We start from the raw sequence: 21,348 nt of genomic DNA on the forward strand, positions 1-21,348 counted from the left end.
GCAGGGGAGGATATATTCCCCGTTTCAGACAATCTACTTGAACATGGACCTGTCTTTGTTGCATTTCTACTTGAAATTTACTTTGGGTATATTTATTTGTTAATCATTTTTTGCATTTGTAGATTCTGCCCTATACAATCAGCAAGTTCCGTCTATGAAGAGATACTTAGCCCCCATTCCTTGCGGTAGGACCAGGTCTTTATCCGCCTGAAGCTGTTTGAATCCCCTACCGCTCTGAGGCAGAAGGATGGAATCATGAACTCCTCTCACCCTAAAGGTTCTTTTCCTGAAAGGGATGTGACAGGTTGGATTTCCTTCACTGTCTCACACCACGCCCCACACCCCTCATCGCATTCATCTCAATGGTATTGTAAGATAAATGCGGGATCCCTTCTCAGTTTCCTGGGTTTGAAGAGAGAAGAGCCATAGGGACGGAGCCTCAAGGAGAAGAGAAGTTGATCATTTCGCAAAAGAACAGCGAGGAAACCAGGCTAATGGAAAGCTCGAGGTATTGGGAGGGCGTATTGGGACACTATGGCCATACAAGGGCTTTGTGCCCCTGCCCTCTTCCACAAAGAACAGCGTGGCCACGTGCAAGAGGGCTGGTTTCCTCAGGGACAGCCCAACTGTGGTCCCAGCTCGATCTCTTGAGCTACAGGGTCTGGGGCTACCTACTTAACCTCTCTAGCTTTTTCTCATCTGGAAAATAACAACAACAGCAATAATATGTCATGAGCAGTTATAAGGATTCTTTCTTTCTGTTTCCCAGACATGCCAAGCTTCTTCTCACCTCGGGGCCTTTGCACGTGCCGTTCCCTTGGCAGAGGGCTCTCCCACCAGACTCGTGGGGCGAGTTTCTTTTCCTCATTCAGGCCTTAGAGCAAAATTCCTCTTCTCAAAGAGGTCTTTTCTGACCCCCCTATCAAGAATGGCCATCCCTGGACACTTATCACACAGCTTCATTTTATTGTTTACATAACACTTATCACTACTTGAAATGATCTTTCCTTGTTTGTTTACTTGGTTATTGTCTGTTTCCCCTGACTAGGATGTAAGTTTCACAAGTACGTGTTCCCTGCTGTATACACCATGCTTGGCACATTCAGTGAATGAATAATGTATTAAAAGCACTTGTACTTTCACTTAAAACTCAATGATATTAGTATCATTATTATTATCATTAATTTCATTCCCAGAAAAGGATGTCAGTTTGAGTGTTCCTTTGTTTTATTTCTAAAACTCCAGAATTCTCTAGGCTTTGATCATAGACAATAACTTCAAACTCTGTCCTGTTCAAGTCTCATGAAAACCTATCTTTGGTGAAAAACACCTAAAGAGACATACCATTCCTTCATTTTTCTAAACATTCCAGATGCTACACCATTAGAAAAACTAGAAACTTTCCCTTTTCAAAGAGCGGCTTAAACTAAGGCTTTCACTGAGGGATGCTATGAGAAACCACCTTAAGAGTAAACAGTATTAGGTAGACGGTACATTACAGTCCCAGGAGCAACTATGAGAAACTCTAGTGTGAGAAATTCCTTTCAAAGTTCAACCCTTAGCAAATATTCCCTTCCTTTGGGGAGCTAGTATGTATTTTTGTCTTCACAAGTTGGGTAACAGGTTGCTTGCCTTTTCACTTTAGCTGCCAGGAAGCTCAGGGCCAAATATTTAACTCATATATAGAAGCTACATAAGCGTTAACGCTCTGCATATTTGCATCTCTCTTTTCCTTCATCTTTACCTCACACTCTATATTCATCTTCACTATGATTAATCTCTGGGAAGATTAAAAAATTGGCTTAGAAAAGGGCAGGTACCCATGGAAGCTGGATAGTCAAAACCGCAGCCTAATCTTATCGCAGAGACAACCTGGGCAGGACACTGCTACCATGGTCTCAGGACTCATGTAGAGTCCTTAGGGGAAGCATCCACTTGGACAAGACCAGTCACATGTGAAGAGCAAAGCAAGTATCTGACCTCCTAGGCGTCTGCACGAGAGACGGCCCTGCCTGCCACCCAGGCCCATGCCATAGGGAATTCCTCAAACAGGAAAAGGGTTCAGATATTAGACACCCCCATAAATAACTGTTCATTAGAGTTTATTTTTATTTGAGGGATTCTTTTTTTTTCTTATCTACCTCAAAGCCTTTGTGGAATGAAGGGGGGTGGGAGGAAATCAGTAACTACATATAACAGATGTGAACTGCTCCATATCACAAAGTGAAAGAAACCTTTCATTTCCTTACTTTTCTAAACGAAAACTTGCTCTGGGCTCCATTCTCCAACATGGGTGAGAAGTCCAGTGTGTTACTTGCGGCTCCTTCCTCATTCCCTGGACCATGAGAGCCCCGTAGCTGCAATTTTCGGAACAATTGGACGGGCAGGATCCATCCTCTGGCGAGCTCTCCCTGTGGTTGCCGTGAAGATGCCCACTGCCAGATGCTGGGGCCCATTCCGGGGTGGGCAGTTCCCCTGGTAGCACCCATTCCGCCTGGGCCAGGCTCACGTGCTGCATTTGCTGCTGGCTGGGCCACTCTGAGGTGAAGGTGGAAGGCTCACGTACCTTTTGATGGGTAGAATCACTTCCGGGTGGGAGGAGGTCAGGCTGTGCACGGGATTCCCCGCCGTACAGGCACATGGAGACCAGAACACAGTGTTGAACCTCACTTGTGATTCTTCTCTCCCCAGCCCTTCTCCATCCCAGACCCAATGTTTGCGTGTTTATCCACTTTACACCCAACAGAGAGGTACACGCTACACATCCTCTTCGGCCTCGTCTCAGCGGGGATATGAGGGACATGCTGAGTGTGGGTCCCTGGGGGCATTGTTCTCTCCAACGCGGGGGAGGGACTGACATTCTCTATTTTTAATCATAACAGGAGACTGCTTTGACCTTACGGCCAGCAAATCCCCAGGATGATACTAGGCTACCAGGCGAAGTTTCCGGGGTAGCAGTGTTGGACCCGCCCCGTTTCAGACAAGAACAAGACAAGGTGTATCGAAGACTGTTCCTCTCCCGGCGGCATTAAGTAGTATTCCCTCCCCCTGCCCAGGGCATCCAGGATTTAAAAGGCTCACGTCGCTGTCTGAACACCAGAGGGCGCCATTAGCCTGGTTTCTGGAGTCGCCGCTGCTCTGATCAGAGTGAGAACGTGTCAGGTGCGACACAGCGAAATAAAACCTAATATTTTAGATCCATTTTAGAGCGAGTAGGTGGCTCATTGCTGTGAATTAAGGTCACCAACAGTAAAATAGGTCAGAATTTCCTTGATTCCTTTCTGCCCGATCTCAAGATAAGTAACTAGGAGGCTGATTTAAATGGTTTCCAAGGAAGGGATAACTCCAGGCATAAGGGCAAATAATAATGATTCTGGGCACGAGAAGCACGTAACGTTCTATGGAGGTTGAGGAAGGCTTTAGATAATTTCAGGAAGAAACTTTTATGGGATTTTCCACTTCATTCATCTCGAAACCAAGCGGAAGATCCTTTTCCGAGCTCTGAAGAACCACTGCTCCTGTCAGGCGACCCCGAGTCCAGTGCTGTTTCCAGAACCTCCGTTTCCAAGTAAGTCACGGTAGGGATCTATAGCAGCCATCAGGGCTCTTCCATTGGGAGGTTTTTGGAATCTGCCTGACCCAGAGTAGGCTTATGCAGGGAGCACTTGTTAAGCAAGTGAAAACTACGAAGATCTCAGGGGCGTGTGATCAAAGCTTTTGGTCCACAAGTTTTTTTGTTGTGTGTAAGTAGATTACATTTATAAATGAGTCTCACGGGGCCATAAAAGCTGGTCTCAGCAGGGCATTCACTTGGAAACACTGGTAGCAGTTATGGTTTTGAAAAATAACGAAAACATATTTTAAAAATCCATAATTCAGACTCTCTGTTCATTCATTCACCATCCAGTTAATTACTTTTTAAACACTGGCTGTTTTCCGCTGTGTCCCATAGATGCCCCACTGGGAGATGAACTAGGTGTGGCCATTTGCCCTGGACTCTTCATTGTCTTGTGGAGGATAAATATATGTGAAAGGAAATCGCTGTACAGAAGAGTAAGGACTGGAACGTAAACAGTGCTCCTGGACATGGGAAGAGAACAACTCAGTCTGGAGGGTGAAAGACACCTTTGTCCTTCAATCGTGCACTCATTCATTCTACACACGTTCATTATGTGGCGTCCAGGTGGCGGGTACTGTGAGGCAGTGAACACACCTAACAGCAGGTGAGTGCACAGGGATCCATTACAAGGTTGGAACAGCCTGGAGAAGTTGGGATCCTATAAGCTCTCAAAACTAACCAGCCAAGACTCCTGTGCAGGACAAGTCCCTCACTGAGGAGAAACTTCTGGGAGACTACTCCTGCCCACATGGAGCTGACCTGAAAGAGAGGTGTTTCTTTTTCTCTTTTTGACCATATTCGTAGTAGCAAATGGGTCGTAGGTCTCTAGAAGAGGCTCAGAAACATTTTTTCCTCCTAAGGGGACTGACTCATGGAGATACTGAGGAAAGAGGAAATGGATCCAGAAAAGTCAAGGTTCAGAAATCCAGCTTGAACAAGCTTAACCTGAAATTGGGATCTGTCAGAATGACTGACACTTGGTATGGCTCGTAGAAGCAAAAGAACATCTGACCATGCTGGCCTTGGGATTAGGTCTGGGGACCTCAGTGGTCGGAAGCAACTTTTGCATTAGTCAAAACTCTTTTGATTGCAAGCAACACAGACCCGACCGAAACTAGCTTCGGCCAAAGAGGGCAGGGGTGAATCACAGATGGGTGGCACTAGAGACTCCTTGCCCTCAAGACTTTCTCTCCTCCTCTCACCTTTGCCTTTCTGGGATGTGGGTTCCATTCTCTCCTCCAGAATGCTAGTTTTCTCCGAGGGTCTAGGACCAAAGTTGCTGGCAGTACTTTGCTGACATCTTTTCAACTTTGCCTATTTAGTGAAAAGGGGTCATCTTCCCCAACTCCATTTAGAGGAATCTTGGTGTAGGTCCTGATTGGCCCAGCACCCATCTTTCTTCACCCTCAGACAAATCACAGAGGCGCGGGGCAGGTAGAGTACCATGGCTGGCCCAACCTCAGTCCTACCACCCCTCCCTATGTCTGGGATGAGTGTGGGGAAAAACAGAGTTCCCAAAAGAATGAAGCCTTATTACCAGAAGAAAGGGTAAAGGGCACTGGGCAAAAAAAACAGAAAACTGCTACTAGAAGAATAGATTGGGGAGGCAATTTACAAAATTTACAGAGTTTTATTAAGTGTCAGACACATGCATTATATCTCACGCACGTTAACATCTGTATTTGAACGCCAAATTTATTTTATTAAGAATTTCTCCCCCAAAGCTTTCATGTGAGCTATAGTCGGTCCTATAGGAAGAAAAACAACAATAAAGACTTTAATGGGGAAATGTATTTACAAATATGTTTTTTTGTTTTGTTTTTTATAAATTTATTTGTTTAGTTTTGGCTGTGTTGGGTCTTTGTTGCTGCGCGCAGGCTTTCTCTAGTTGCGGCGAGCAGGGGCTACTCTTCGTTGTGGTGCGCAGTCTTCTTATTGCGGTGGCTTCTCTTGTTGCAGAGTGTGGGCTCTAGGTGCACAGGCTCAGTAGTTGTGGCTCATGGGCTCTAGAGCACAGGCTCAGTAGTTGTGGTGCGTGGGCTTAGTTGCTCTGCCGCATGTGGGATCTTCCTGGACCAGGGCTCGAACCCATGTCCCCTGCATTGGCAGGCGGATTCTTCACCACTGCACCACCAGGGAAGCCCACAAATATACATTTTTTAAAACATAGTCCGATGAGAAGGAATTTAACTTGTAACTTTTTATTACTACTGGTTTGTTCAGCAAGAGAACTTGCTTATTATTTCTTCAGTCTGTCACTTCGGAGCACATCTTAATTTGCAGGGAAAGTCACGTGGACAGTCCTCAGATATGTAAATGTGAGTGCTCATAGGCGTTGGGTAGAGGGGTAGGTGTAAGTGGATTTTTTGTGGCCAAGCAAATATGCTTTCCCTAATACTCCTTAATTAGAAGACCTGGTGATTTGGGAGGAGGATGGGAAATGTACAAGAGTTAAAGGAATTTCCTAGGAGAAAAAAATCAAGACTCAGCCCTTCCTTTCTGATTAGAATCTTTCTGATGGACTAAGATGGTCTCAGCTAAAGTCTATGACAGAAAGGATCCCAAAGACCCTTGAAGAGAATGCACAGGAGGGCAAGGGGGAGGGTCAGTGTATATTTGGGTCTGGGAGTCACTCTTAACTCTGCCAGCCTATTAGAAAGGCAGAGTTGAGAACAATGCCAGAGCACAAACGTAAAAGCTTCAACCAGAGAACCCAAATGTGGAGCATCCTTGGTTGAGAGTAAAATTCAGAAGGGAGAGGGAAAGACTGGCTCCTTTGGACTCAGGAAGTCTCTGAGGTTCTCGGACCATTTAGCTGGAGGTGGAAAGAAGGTAAGAGGGGAGAACAAGAGAAACTGGTGTTCTGTTAACCGCAAGTGATTACTTGAATATTGAAAAGAGATGAGACCTTATTTGGACATCAGTCAGTTCATACTAGAAACTATGAAATGGTAAAATTATAAAAATACAATAAAAAACAGATTTATAGTCCACCACAGATTTAGAGCATGGACTTTTAAAACAATTATTTTTCAGAAATAAGATTTCCAATATGGAACCTAAGTTACTGCCTTTAGGGATCTTAATGCCATTTTATCCTAACACAACTACTGTGAAAACACTATTAACTGTTGGGTTCTCTCCTTAGGGACCACATGTAATTAAACAGAATAAACTCTGAACCAAGTCTCCTAATGCTTCCTCTAAAATATGTAGTGAAGACAAATCAAGAATAGAAGCAGAGAAACTGGATTATCTATCCTGGAATTCTGCTCAGGTTATGTGTGCCTGTGTACATCGTCCTGTCCAGTTCTTCCTTTTTGCCTTGAAGCAAACAGTCCAGCCAAACGTTGAAATGTACACCCAACTAATTTAGCTAAAGGCTCATAGACTCAGCTGAAGCTGTGGAGTTACGGAGTTTTCCTTTAGCCAAGGGGAAGTTACCCATTTGCTTCGCACTGAACTTCCCGTTGGAGATTAGGCTGGGCTGGCAATGCCCTGGCTGCTCTGTAACAGCAACAATAGCAACAAAACGATACATTGAAGAGTCTTGGAAGTCTGAGCACATAGCTCCTCGCACAGAAAATTCCTTCAACATGGTTTGTACAAACTCTAACCGTTGCATGTTTTAAAAATCAGTTTCTGAGTCAAGAAAGTTCATTAGAGATCCATAATAGTGAGAAGAGGGACAATGCTGTTAGAAACAATTTTTACAAAATTGGTACTATTTCTGCATTTAAAGATTACATATTTCAGATTACATATTTCTTGGGTAAGGATGCCTTACCCAAGAATTTAACCCGATTAAAAAAAAAATTAAGGTGTACATTTCAACATGTTTGCAGGCTTTTATATGTAATGGGTGGAGGTACTTTTGCAAAGCATTGTAATGGGTCTTGTGTCTTTTGAGCACCTGTGAGGGAGGAAATAGGAGTTGATTTGATTTATATAATAAAGAAGTGGGATTTTGAGATTCCCAGGACAATCTACAAAAGAAAGGGGTGTGTGTGTGTGTGTGAGGAAACAGGGCAGCAGCCAGGGGAATGGAGAGGAGAGAGGACCCGTGAGAAGGTCTCAGAGGTGAGCTCCAGTGGGGACTGTTTAAGGACAAAGACCTCTAAAGTTGCCTTATCTGTCATCTTCCTGGCTGTGTGGCAGCGTAACTTCTCTACACTTTTGGTGTAGCATGCCTGCCATACGTGGCATCCTGTGTGCTGTGGAGAACCAGAGGTCAAATGTTGATAACCACATTGAAAGCAAGATGGCGAGAAGAGACAGAGAAGGTGAGAATTCAGCATGAAAAAGATCCTGAAATAAGAGGAAACTGGGAAAACCTACTCCTCCAAGATTCTCCAGAAATATTGGGAGCAGGAAAATGCTGGTTTTCCCAGCATTTATGTGAGATGCAGGTTCCAGACATTTTTAAGGTGAATTATTAAAGACAGGATGCTCCCACAAGGCAGCAAGGTTTGCCGGCACCCAAGTGGTTGGCTCTTCAGTCATATGGCCATCCCTCGGGCTCTCTGCTAGGGATTTCTCACAGGTTTCTTCATTAATTTCCTTAGAGACATTCAACTATCTGGTTCTAAAGCATGTTAGTGTACCCAGAGGATACCTCGCATGGATTGAGTTTTCCTAAATGAATGAATTTCAGAAACAGTGATTTGATGGGAGCCAGGCAGAGAGCCCTGAACAGCCAGGTTAAGTTTGCTGCCTATGTATTTGAGTTTTATTAAAGAGAGTCTCGAATGAAATAATCACTTTGGACAGTTGCTGCAAAGATCTCTTTCAGTTTTCATGTGGGGGAGAATGGCAGCTTGAATTAATTGGACTCAGTTATTGGTTTTCTTTCATCTGCAGCCACGTAAGAAAGATAACCCCAGGACTGTGGTAATTGTAGAGTCACTGGAACGATTTGTTAAAGGTAAACCTAGATGGTGGAGTACTAGGGATTCTGTAAACATTTTGTCAGTTTGCACATTTTGCAGACAACCTTTAAAGAAACATCTGCTTGTCTAATTGGCTTCCTTGGGTTAGCTCTGTCCTAGGAGACACTGACTCCAGCTTTTAATCCTCTTTGAATTCAAGCTGTTGCCTCTAATATTTTCTTCAGCCATCAATCACGTGGCCAGTGCAACCTGTCCCACTGGAAACTTGGAGGCTATGGTTAGGGCTGGTTCTGGATGATTTTTTCTGTAGAATGGCTGCCATGAGCAGCCCCTCCCCTACCCCCAGTAACCCCCTCCCCCCACCCCCATCCCCTGACTCCTCTGTTCTCCTGTTCTTTTGCCTGGAATGAATGACATCGTTGAAGTAGGCGAGCACCCAGGCAAAGGAATTAGTAGAAAAGGCCATTTATTCCAAAGAAATAGCTGTATACCTCGCTATAAAGTGTTAGAGAATACTTTCTTAAAAGGAGTATTTTAAAAAATGTTAACCACATCCCTTAGAATTTTACACGGACAACCCACAACACACACACGTACGCACACACACCTCAAACAAAAGTTTTCCAGGAGAATATTTGTACTATGCACAAGACATACTGATATTTTCTATTCTATTCTATTCTATTCTATTCTATTCTATTCTATTCTGTTCTATTCTATTATTTTTTTAGCATCTTTATTGGAGTATAATTGCTTTACAATGGTGTGTTAGTTTCTGCTTTATAACAAAGTGAATGAGCTATACATATACATATATCCCCATATCTCTTTCCTCTTGCGACTCCCTCCCACCCTCCCTACCCCACCCCTCTAGGTGGTCACAAAGCACTGAGCTGATCTCCCTGTGCTATGTGGCTGCTTCCCACTAGCTATCTATTTTATATTTGGTAGTGTATATGTGTCCATGCCACGCTCTCACTTCATCCCAGCTTACCCTTCCCGCTCCCCGTGTCCTCAAGTCCAAGCTCTACATCTGTGTCTTTATTCCTGTTTTGTCCCTAAGTCCTTCATGACCATATTTTTTTTTTAGGTTCCATATATATGTATTAGCATACGGTATTTCTTTTTCTCTTTCTGATTTACTTCACTCTGTATGACAGACTAGGTCCATCCACCTCACTACAAATAACTCAATTTCGTTTCTTTATATGGCTGAGTAACATTCCATTGTATATATGTGCCACATCTTCTTTATCAATTCATCTGTCTATGGACACTTAGGTTGCTTCCATGCCCTGGCTATTGTAAATAGAGCTGCAGTGAACATTGTCATACATGACTCTTTTTGAATTATGGTTTTCTCAGGGTATATACCCAGTAGTGGGATTGCTGGGTCATATGGTAATTCTATTTTTAGGTATTAAAGGAACCTCCATACAGTTCTCCATAGTGGCTGTATCAATTTACATTCCCATCAACAACTCAAGAGGGTTCCCTTTTCTCCACACCCTCTCCAGCATTTTTTGTAGATTTTTTGATGATGGCCATTCTGACTGGTGTGAGGTGACACCTCATTGTAGTTCTGATCTGCATTTCTCCAATGATTAGTGATGTTGAGCATCCTTTCATCTGTTTGTTGGCAATCTGTATATCTTCTTTGGAGAAATGTCTATTTAGGTCTTTTGCCCATTTTTGGATTGGATTGTTTGTTGTTTTGATATTGAGCTGCATGAGCTGCTTGTAAATTTTGGAGATTAATCCTTTGTCAGTTGCTTCAGTTCAAATATTTTCTCCCATTCTGCGGGGTTGTCTTTTCATCTTGTTTATGGTTTCCTTTGTTGTGCAAAAGCTTTTAAGTTTCATTAGCTCCCAGTTATTTATTATTGTTTTTATTTCCATTTCTCTAGGAGGTGGATGAAAAAGGATCTTGCTGTGATTTATGTCATAGAGTGTTCTGCCTATGTTTTCCTCTAAGAGTTTGATAGTGTCTGGCCTTACATTTAGGTCTTTAATCCATTTTGAGTTTATTTTGGTGGATGGTGTTAGGGAGTGTTCTAATTTCATTCTTTTACATGTAGGTGTCCAGTTTTCCCAGCACCACTTATTAAAGAGGCTGTCTTTGCTCCACTGCATATTCTTGCCTCCTTTATCAAAGATAAGGTGACCATATGTGCGTGGGTTTAACTCTGGGATTTCTATCCTGTTCCATTGATCTATATTTCTGTTTCTGTGCCAGTACCATACTGTCTTGATTACTGTAGCTTTGTAGTATAGTTTGAAGTCAGGGAGCCTGATTCCTCCAGCTCCATTTTTCTTTCTCAGCATTGCTTTGGCTATTCGGGGTCTTTTGTGTTTCCATACAAATTGTGAAATTTTTTGTTCTAGCTCTGTGAAAAATGCCATTGGTAGTTTGATAGGGATTGTGTTGAATCTGTAGATTGCTTTGGGCAGTATAGTCATTTTCACGATGTTGATTCTTCCAATCCAAGAACATGGTATATCTCTCCGTTTGTTTGTATCATCTTTAATTTCTTTCATCGGTGTCTTATAGTTTTCTGCATATAGGTCTTTGTCTCCTTAGGTAGGTTTATTCCTAGGTATTTTATTCTTTTTGTTACAGTGGTAAATGGGAGTGTTTCCTTAATTTCTCTTTCAGATTTTTCATCATTACTGTATAGGAATGCAAGAGATTTCTGGGCATTAATTTTGTATCCTGCTGCTTTACCAAATTCATTGATTAGCTCTAGTAGTTTTCTGGTAACATCTTTAGGATTCTATATGGATAGTGTCATGTCATCTGCAAACAGTGACAGCTTTACTTCTTCTTTTCCAATTTGGATTCCTTTTATTTCTTTTTCTTCTCTGATTGCTGTGGCTAAAACTTCCAAAATTATGTTGAATAATAGTGGTGAGAGTGGACAACCTTGTCTTGTTCCTGATCTTAGAGGAAATGGTTTCAGTTTTCACCACTGAGAATGATGTTGGCTGTGGGTTTCTCATATATGGCCTTTATTATATTGAGGTAGGTTCCCTCTATGACTACTTTCTGGAGGGTTTTTTATCATAAATGGGTGTTGAATTTTGTTGAAAGCTTTTTCTGAATCTATTGAGATGATCATATGGTTTTTCTCCTTCAATTTGTTAATATGGTGTATCACATTGATTGATTTGCATATATTGAAGAATCCTTGCATTCCTGGGATAAACCCCAGTGATCATGGTGTATGATCCTTTTAATGTGCTGTTGGATTCTGTTTGCTAGTATTTTGTTGAGGATTTTTGCATCTGTGTTCATTAGTGACATTGGCCTGTAGTTTTCTTTCTTTGTGACATCTTTGTCTGGTTTTGGTATCAGGGTGATGGTGGCCTCATAGAACGAGTTTGGGAGTGTTCCTCTCTCTGCTTTATTTTGGAAGAGTTTGAGGTTAGGTGTTATCTCTTCTCTAAATGTTTGACAGATTCGCCTGTGAAGCCATCTGGTCCTGGGCTTTTGTTTGTTAGAAGATTTTTCATCACAGTCTCAATTTCAGTACTTGTGATTGGTCTGTTTATATTTTCTATTTCTTCCTGGTTCAGTCTTGGAAGGTTATACTTTTCTAAGAACTTGTCCGTTTCTTTCAGGTTGCCCATTTTATTGGCGAATAGTTGCTTGTAGTTATCTCTCATGATCCTTTGTATTTCTGAAGTGTCAGTTGTTACTTCTCCTTTTCCATTTCTAATTCTACTGATTTGAGTCTTCTCCCCTTATTTCTTGATGAGTCTGGCTAATGGTTTATCAATTTTGTTTATCTTCTCAAAGAACCAGCTTTTAGTTTTATTGATCTTTGCTCTTTTTTCCCTCGTTTCTTTTTCATTTACTTCTGATCTGATCTTTATGTTTACTTTCCTTCTGCTAACTTTGGGTTATTTTTTGTTCTTCTTTCTCTAATTGCTTTAGGTGTAAGGTTAGGTTGTTTATTTGAGATGTTTCTTGTTTCTTGAGGTAGGCTTGTATTGCCATAAACTTCCCTCTTAGAACTGCTTTTGCTGCATCCTATAGGTTTTGGATCATTGTATTTTCATTGTAATTTGTCTCTAGGTATTTTTTTATTTCTTCTTTGATTTCTTCATTGATCTCTTGGTTATTTAGTAGTGTATTGTTTTAGCCTCCATGTGTTTGTATTGTTTACAGATTTTTTCCTTAATTGATATTTAGTCTCATAGCACTGTGGTCAGAAAAGATACTTGATACAATTTCAATTTTCTTAAATTTACCAAGGCTTGATTTGTGACCCAAGATATGATCTATCCTGGAGAATGTTCCGTGAGCACTTGAGAAGATAATGTATTCTGTTGTTTTTGGATGGAATGTCCTATAAATATCAATTAAGTCCATCTTGTTTAATGTATCAGTTAAAGCTTGTGTTTCCTTATTTATTTTCATTTTGGATGATCCATTCATTGGTGAAAGTGGGGTGTTAAAGTCCCCTACTCTGATTGTGTTACTGTCAATTTCCCCTTTTATGGCTGTTACCGTTTGCCTTATGTATTGAGGTGCTCCTATGTTGAGTGCATAAATATTTACAATTGTTGTATCTTCTTCTTGGCTTGATCCCTTGATCATTATGTAGTGTCCTTCTTTGTCTCATGTAATACTCTTTATTTTAAAGTCTATTTTGTCTGATATGAGAATTGCTCCTCCAGCTTTCTTTTTATTTCCATTTGCATGGAATATCTTTTTCCATCCCCTCACTTTCAGTCTGTATGTGACCCTAGGTCTGAAGTGGGCCTCTTGTAGACAGCATATATGTGGGTCTTGTTTTTGTGTCCATTGAGCCAGTCTAAGTCTTTGGTTGGAGCATTTAATCCATTTACATTTAAGGTAATTGTCGATATGTTATGTTCCTTTTACCATTTTCTTAATTGTTTTGGGTTTGTTATTGTAGGTCTTTTCCTTCTCTTGTGTTTCCTGCCTAGAGAAGTTCTGTTAGCATTTGTTGTAAAGCTGGTTTGGTGGTGCTGAATTCTCTTAGCTTTTGCTTGTCTGTAAAAGTTTTAATTTCTCCGTCGTATCTCAGTGAGATCCTTGCTGGGTAGAGTAATCTTTGTTGTAGGTTTTTCCCTTTCATCATTTTAAATATGTCCTGCCACTCCATTCTGGCTTGCAGAGTTTCTGCTGAAAGATCAGCTGTTAACCTTATGGGGATTCCCTTGTATGTTATTTGTTGTTTTTCCCCTGCTGCTTTTAATATTTTTTCTTTGTATTTAATTTTTGGTAGTTTGATTAATATGTGTTGGCATGTTTCTCCTTGGATTTATCCTGTATGGAACTCTCTGTGCTTCCTGGACTTGATTAGCTATTTCCTTTCCCGTATTAGGGAAGTTTTCTACTATAATCTCTTCAAATATTTTCTCCGTCCCTTTCTTTTTCTCTTCTTCTTCTGGGACCCCTATAATTTGAGTGTTTGTGCATTTAATGTTGTCCCAGAGCTCTTGAAAGTGTCCTCAATTCTGTACATTCTTTTTCTTTATTCTGCTCTGCAGTAGTTATTTCCACAGTTTTTTTTTTTTTTTTCAGTACACGGGCCCCTCACTGTTGTGGCCTCTTCTGTTGTGGAGCACAGGCTCTGGATGCACAGGCTCAGCAGCCATGGCTCATGGGCCCAGCTGCTCCACGGCATGTGGAATCTTCCCGAATTGGGGCATGAACCCGTGTCCCCTGCATTGGCAGGTGGACTCTCAACCATTGCGCCACCAGGGAAGCCCTATTTCCATTATTTTATCTTCCAGGTCACTTATCTGTTCTTCTGCCTCAGTTATTCTGCTATCAATTCCTTCTAGAGAATTTTTAATTTCATTTATTGTGTTGTTCATCATTGTTTGTGTGCTCTTTAGTTCTTCTATGTCCTTGTTAAACATTTCTTATATTTTCTCCATTCTATTTCCAAGATTTTGGATCATCTTTACTATCATTACTCTGAATTCTTTTCAGGTAGACTGCCTATTTCCTGTTTATTTGTTTGGTCTGGTGAGTTTTTGCCTTGCTACTTCATCTGCTGTGTGTTTCTCTGTATTCTCATTTTGCTTAACTTACTGTGTTTGGGGTCTCCTTTTCGCAGGCTGCAGGTTCATAATTCCTATTGTTTTTGGTGTCTGCCCCCAGTGGCTAAGGTTAGTTCAATGGGTTGTGTATGTTTCCTGGTGGAGGGGACTGGTGCCTGTGTTCTGGTGGATGAGGTTGGATCTTGTCTTTCTGGTGTATAGGACCATGTCCAGTGATGTGTTTTGGGGTGTCTGTGACCTATTATGATATTAGGCAGCCTCTCTGCTAATGGGTGGGGTTGTGTTCCTGTCTTGTTAGTTGTTTGGCATAGGGTGTCAGCACTGTAGTTTTCTGGTCGTTGAGTGGAGCTGGGTCTTAATGTTGAGATGGAGATCTCTGGGAGAGTTTTTGCATTTTGATATTCCATGGAGCCGGGAGGTCTTTGGTGGGCCAATATCCTGAACCCAGCTTTCCCACCTCAGAGGCACAGGCTTGACACCCGGCCAGAGCACCAAGACCTTGTCAGCCACACAGCTCAAAATATAAGGGAGAGAAAAAAAAGAAAGAATAAAATATAGTTATTAAAATAAAAAATATTATAGATAAAACAAATTAAAAATAATAAAAAATGGAAAAAAAGAAAAAAACAGAAAGAAAGGAAGAAGAGGCAAACAAACCAAAAAACAAATCCACCAATGATAACAAGTGCTAAAAACTATAGTAAAAGAAAAAAAATGGACAGAGAGAACCCTAGGACCTAGAAATGGTAAAAACAAAGTTATAATGACAAAATCACACAAAGAAGCAAACACATACACACTCACAAAAAGAGAAAAAGGAAAAAAATACATATATCTTTTGGGAAGTCTGAGGTCTTCTGCCTGTGTTCAGTAGGTGTTCTGTAGGAGTTGTCCCACATGTAGATGTATTTCTGATGTATTTGTGGGGAGGAAGGTGATCTCCATATCTTACTCCTCCACCATCTTGAACGTCATTCTATTCTATTCTTCTATTCAATTCTATTCCATTCCACTCTGTTCTTTCAATTAAAAAGAGCTGCTGGCCATTACTCATTACTCTGATGTGATAGACCGCTAACGTGTTACAACTGCAGTTTGTAAAATACTGTAATCTAGAGCATTTGGCATTGGGTCACAATATGAAAATTGTCCATTTGTTTTTAATTCAGCATGTCTGGAAAGTGATTAAAAGGCATTAATAAAAATCTCTGCTCCCTGATCAGTCCACTTTCTGATCTAACGAATCATCCTTTAAAAATCACTCTGAACTTCATGAAGGGACATCCCCCTTTCTCTTACCTGGCTGAACGGGAGTCAAGAGGACCAGCTCTTCTCCGAGCTCTGCCACTAACTGTGAGACCCTGCACAGGACCCACCTCAGCCTCTTTTCTCTAGTCTGTAAAATAATAATATTATTAACAGTTAAGATGTTTCTAGTGACTATGTGCTAGTCACTATTCTAAGTGTTTTATGTGCACGAATTCATTGACTCCTCACTGTAAATCTGTGAGTGAGATGCTGTGTTTGCTGCGACGTTATAGCTGTGGAAGTCAAGCCCAGGAGAGGTTTTGCTAAGGTCTATGTGCTGAGGCTGTAGACCTGCAACGGGAGAGCCAGGATTTGTGCCTGGGCAGCCTGTACCATTATTTTACACCACCTAGTTGGGGCTCATTAAAATAGGTGATCTCCCAGGTCTTCCTCGAATCTGACTTTCTGTATTTCTCATTGTCATGGTGGTTGGGAGTTTCTCAAAGATTCAAATTAACCTCCTTGTAGCTTTTTCGAAAAGGTCTGTGATATATGGCCCTAGAGCATTATTACTTCTATAAGATAAACCCCAACCAATGTTTCTTATTCTAGGAAGAGGTGTGTGTGTGTGTGTGTGTGTGTGTGTGTGCACGCATAGGTGGTCAGGGAACATGGAAGGCAGGGAAGCTGGTAAAGTCACCCAAGCAGGTTTCTTGCTTCACCCTTCACATCCATACCCCTGATGTCCACATCAGAGGCTTGGTAGAAGCAGGCATCATGAAACTGTAACTCTTACTGGTAAGAGCAGATGTAGAGAGGACATAGGGAGGCCTGCCTTCCTGATGGGGCCTGTGCCTGTGCAGGAAGTAGGAGGTTAGGAAACACAGGCAGTGTCTGAAGGATCCAGGACACCAAGTGTCAACACAACGGCCAGGTGTGTGCTCAGGGGTGATGGGAGATGAGGTTAGGGCTGGGCTGCAGCAGGCCTTGAATGCCGGGAGAAACTAAGATGCTTATAGATGCTTTATAAGCATCTAAGCATGCTTTAGCAGCTAAGATGCATCTAAGATGCTTTAGCAGCTAAGATGCATCTAAGATGCTTTAGCAGCTAAAATCATAATTTCAGGTATTATTGTGTTACACTCCTAAAGCATTATTCTGGGCAAATTGGGCACTACCTAATGTTGCTAAAATATGAGCTAACTTCTAAGAGAGGGTGAAGCAATTCCCAGCAGCCATTTGAACCTTGAAAAAAATGCAGCAAGCGAATCATAGTGTTGGCTCTGCCCAATCATAAAAACGCATCTCACAGGGAAGGAATCCATCTTTATTTGATGCTCTATTTAAACAAATATCAAATAATAAAATCCTCATGGAGGAGACAGGGTTCTCCCCCCAACCCTTTCAGGACCACTGTGGGAAAATAAATCTGTCAAGGGACACGTTTAAATAAAGGGACTGTAGATTAGTTTCACGTGGTAAGGTTTTTGGTTTTCTTAAAGAGGAAAATATAAGGGTTAATTCATTTGGTGCTTTAATTAGGATCAATGTGAAAGGAAAGGTTTTTTTTTTGTTTTGGGGTTTTTTTTTTTTTTGCGGTACGCGGGCCTCTGACTGCTGTGGCCTCTCCCGCTGCGGAGCAGAGGCTCCGGACGCGCAGGCTCGGCGGCCCAGCCGCTCCGCGGCATGTGGGATCTTCCCGGACCGGGGCACAAACCCGTGTCCCCGGCATCTGCAGGCGGACTCTCAACCACTGCGCCACCAGTGTAGCCCGAAAGGAAAGTTTTAAAACGTGCTTCAGTCCCCAATGGCAGCTAGTTAAAGGAGAAAACTAGAAAGAGTGAGTGATGGAATGAGGAAGAGTAAAACAAAAGGCAGGGAGAAAGAGAAGGTGGCGGGGATGAAAAGAGAGACTCAGGGACCAGGAGTGGGGACAGAGAGAGTCGATCACTGAACTGGGCAGGAAGAGCTCAGGGTGAAAGGGGCTGTGATCCGAAAGTCTCAAAGAGGCAGGAGTGGAAATAACTGAAGGCAAAGTGAAATGATCTTATTTAACGACAAAAAAAAAAAAAAAAAAAAAAAGGAGGAATTTAAGACTGTTCCCATGATATAGTTGAAGAGGTGAAGAAGGGCTGGATTTTAATCCTAAAAGAACTAATACGATTTTCCATTTGGCGTTTGTGTAGATAGGTATAAATCCACTCCTGGTATTAACAGGCTCTGTGTAAAGGGGTTAAAAAGCTAAAATTGTCTACAAAACTATCTAGAAAGTTTTAAGCATACCATTTTACAAATGCGCATTTCTTGAATTGTTTTATTAAATCTTTGTACTTTTTTATAGTGGTAAAATATACTCAACAAAAAAGGGACCATTTTAGCCATTTTTAAGCGTACGATTCAGTGGCATTAAGTACATTCCCATTGTTGTGCAACCATCCCCATCATCCAACTCCAGAACTTCTGCTTCTTCTCAGGTTGAAACTTTGTACCCATTAAACACTAACTGGCCATTCCCCATTTTCCCCAGCCTCTGGCAACCTTTACTCTACTTTCTGTCTCTGTGCTTTGTTTTTTAAGACCAATTCATTATAAGTTGTAGCTGTGGCATTTCATAATCGTAGCATTTGAGAAGCAAAGTCATGGAGGGAAAGCTTTTTGAGGAAAGGTGGGGCTTACCCTGATTTTTCAAACTCTTAAATCCCATATTTATTAATTTCCAAATGAAGTTTCCACCATTTCTCACATTTAAAGTGTTCATTTAATTAATTCTAAATGAATAGGCAACAAATTTGTCTTTCTTTTTAGTGATTCCTAGGAATGGATACATTGAAGTATTTTCAAAAGGACATGAAATTAAATTGTCATTACACCAAATCATTTCTATTTGACTAGAATCTACTGAAACTAGTTAGTGTAGGCTCATGCCCTAAATATTAAGAAAACGTATGAAATTGTTTCTATAATGATTGAGAAAGCATTCACCACTTATGATGGAGTAGTTAACCGTTCTTTGCCATTTCTATTACAAGTAAAGTCTGGGATATTAACAAACAGACAAGAGAGCAATAAACAACAGATACTGCGATCATTTAGCTAATTCTACTTAGAGTTCTGAAGCAAGAATAGATTATGATACATTGATAATAAACGTGACATTCTCAGCACATGTAAGTAAGCCCTGCATTTGAGAACATCTGTTTTCCCAGAGCCCTAGTAAATACACTTTTAACAGAGATCTCATGTAAAGTAGCCATATGCTTATAATTATCCAAATATTGTAGATCCCCCGTGTGAAATTTCACATCTTTGTTGCTTCTATTTTAATGTTGACAAAGTTGGTAGTAATTTTTAAAACCAAGTCTGATCCTAAACAGGAAAGACAGTTTCCTATGTAATTATAATTTTCTATGCAAGATTTGGCAAAGATCAAATTGTTCGTAGAATTTAATCATCTTTACTCTCATAGGCATCCTAGATGCTCATTGGAGAATTCACTTTGCTCAATTTAAGTATCCCAATACCTACTAGCGAACTGCAATGTGTTTTTAATCTAGATGATTTGGACAAACATAAAACACGTCGAATCATTATAGAAGAAAAGTGTTGCCACAGATTCACAGTGAAATACAGTAAAAGCTCACGATGTCAAACAAATGTAGCCTTTTTTAGAGAAGTTACTTAACAAAAGAAGTTCTTAAGAGAATATGAGAGCTGGTTAGATTGAAGTTTTAAAATGTAATTCCAGAGCGAAAGCATAAAGATTGAGAAATAGTAAAATTACCAGGGAATTATCTGATATTTAAAAAATCCAAATGGTTGAGTAATTAATGGTCACCATACTTACGTACATCTGTAATAAGAATTTACATAAGTTGTTGTATATAATCTGCATAAAAGCCCCAGAGGGACGTATTTTTACCTCCATCTGAGGTGCCAAAACTAAAAGTAGAAGGTTTTGAGTTCATATAGCTAAGAACTGACAGAGCTGGGATTCTAATCATCTGCTCCAAACCCCTCCTCTTTCATTGGCATCCATGGTATAAAGGAGTCTACAGTCTGCTTCATCCTGATATGGCTTTTGTCTCCTTTCCAGGTTCTAAACGCGCCCAGCCCTTTTTATTTTTAGAAATCTGGCCAGATTAGCCACAATTTAACCTGATACGACTAGGCGATCAAATACACCTTGTTCGCACGGGGAATGAAAATTATTTGCTCATTAGGAAAGAGAATCATTCATTTAAGAATAAAGTTGTATACTGTGTGTTTCCTTTACAACTTTCCCTCAAAAATCAAAGCACTTCTTGAAGTTCTTGGCAGGTAGCTTGTCCCTATTTCATGGTGAAGACCAATGGTTCTCAAACTTCAGCCTGCATTAGAATCCGCTCAAGGGCTTGTTAAAGTATAGATCTCTGGGCCCCAGTTTCTGATCCCATAGATCTGGGGCGAGGCCTAAGAATCTGCATTTCTAACAAATTTCCCGGTGATGTTGATGCAGCTGGTCCAGGGGCCACCCTTCCAGAACCACTGGTGTTAGCAAACTACACCATGGCTTGACCTCTGCGTGCCCCGTAGTGCAACCAGACAAGGAGAACAGTGATTTGGTCGTCTTGACACCCCTGGTGAGTCTTCATGCTTCTTTCAGTATCCAGAACTGGAACTCGAATTCCCTGTCAAACTCAGTACCATGACACTGGTGCCAGGCATGGGGCTGACCTACCGAAAGTCTGAGTCATACCCGTTCAGCTGATAGAGTGGGGAAACAGAAGCCCAGAGAGGTTATATGTGTTATATTATTGGGCACGAACTCTTCATTCCATTTCATTTAACTTGTCTCTGAAGCATCCTACGAAAGAATGGGAGTACCAAAGCAAACAGAGCAAGGGGCATAATAGGTCTCAATGTTACATCGGGGAAGCAGGAGGAATTGGGCGCTGGTACCTCCTAGGCTACGTTGTGAAAGAGCAGCTTTATCTTCACGTGCACCCTTTCCTAAGAGCCCTTTTTTTTTTTTGCCTCTTCCTCTGCCTCTCCAGAGCAGTCCTCACCTTTCTTCCTGTCGCTCAGGACTCCATTCGTTTTTCACCCTTGACCCCTTTCGAGGAAGGTTACTCAGTACTCTAAGCGTTTTTTTCTTTTATGAGGGACTTTTTCTTGCAGATGAAGTTGTACGGAAAGGTCAAAAACATAGAGCAGGGCTGCTCAGCTTGGAGAAAGTGTGGGACACAGGAACCTCACCTGGTAGGTTTCCTCCTCATTCCTCTTGCCGAAAGTTCTAGAAGCTCAAAGAAACAGAATTTTAAACCCACTGCTCTACTCCTTTTTGTCCTTAGCCTTCTTTTCATCAAAACCTGCCAGTCTTAAGTCTCATTTCTCTTGGACCATATAGGTGTCAACTAGTTAATGTTCTCAGGTTATCAGTTTGTCAATTTATTCGGAATAGTATAATAGTGGTAGTAAAGTATGAATAGGGACCTTATCCAAGAACATTTTTGTTTTAACTGGGACCTTATGAAAACAGTACTGCAAACTAAAGAAATGATTTCATTTGTG

This window comes from Pseudorca crassidens, chromosome 17, assembly GCF_039906515.1.
Source record: "Pseudorca crassidens isolate mPseCra1 chromosome 17, mPseCra1.hap1, whole genome shotgun sequence".
NCBI lineage: Eukaryota > Metazoa > Chordata > Mammalia > Artiodactyla > Delphinidae > Pseudorca > Pseudorca crassidens.